This window comes from Gavialis gangeticus, unplaced genomic scaffold, assembly GCF_001723915.1.
Source record: "Gavialis gangeticus isolate Ggan-Ray unplaced genomic scaffold, GavGan_comp1, whole genome shotgun sequence".
NCBI classification, from domain to species: domain Eukaryota; kingdom Metazoa; phylum Chordata; order Crocodylia; family Gavialidae; genus Gavialis; species Gavialis gangeticus.
In genome coordinates this window covers 10,326,839-10,327,734 of record NW_017729016.1, presented here as the reverse complement: position 1 = coordinate 10,327,734, position 896 = coordinate 10,326,839, and positions in this window count along the sequence as shown.

The window sequence follows — 896 nt, the reverse complement described above, 5'->3', positions numbered from 1 at the left end:
CTGCAGGACTGATGAATGGCATGAGGTTCATCCACTAGCTGGATCTGGCCTTAGGGCCTGGCACCACTCCCCCATGTACTAGAATTGGGCATCCCATTCAGTGTGCAAGGTCCTGGAACTTCCTATGGGTCCAGAAGTTTGGCACCAGGAGAGCAGTGGCACTACTTCCCCCACCACCACATTTCTGGACCCATAGGGAGCCCCACAGGCCAGATGATAGTGCTGCAGGGTGGGTCTGGCCTGTGGGCCAGGGATTGAGCACCCCTGCTCTACACAACAATAGCTTGAGGTAGTTTGAGCTTTCAATTGCTTAATCTGAAAACTGTGCTGATAACCAGACTTTTTTAAAGGTCTTTTGCAAAACTGTCTCTGCAGGGGGAACTCTGGGCACATCTACAAGTGCACATTTACTATGCAGTAAATCTAGCAACTTATGTTGATTTGAGCGTAAACTTGATACCTGCATCATGCAGGTATCAAACGCTACATCCAATTAGTTACCATGCAGTAATGCACATGTAGATGCCTTTCTGTGCAGTAACGCTGTGTGGGCAGACTCTATTCCCAGATTGGTACACACAGCATTAATGCACTTTAACACCTGCATATGCAGATGCTGGCCTATTCCCACTTACTGCACAGCAAATTTTAAGCTAGAGTAAATGCATGGGTAGACTCGTTCTCTGGAGGAAACCTCGTAATAGAAGCAGCAATCATATTTTGAGCCCAAACTTGTCAAGTAGCAGAGCTGTGTTTAAATACTCTGTGGCTGTGGTTTTCAACCTCTGGGAATCTGCAGACTGTCTAAGGAGTTCACGAAAGATGACTTCAATCAAAAGTATGAGAATAGTCATACTTACAATTCAAAGGGGTCTCTACCTCCATTTGAAAACTCT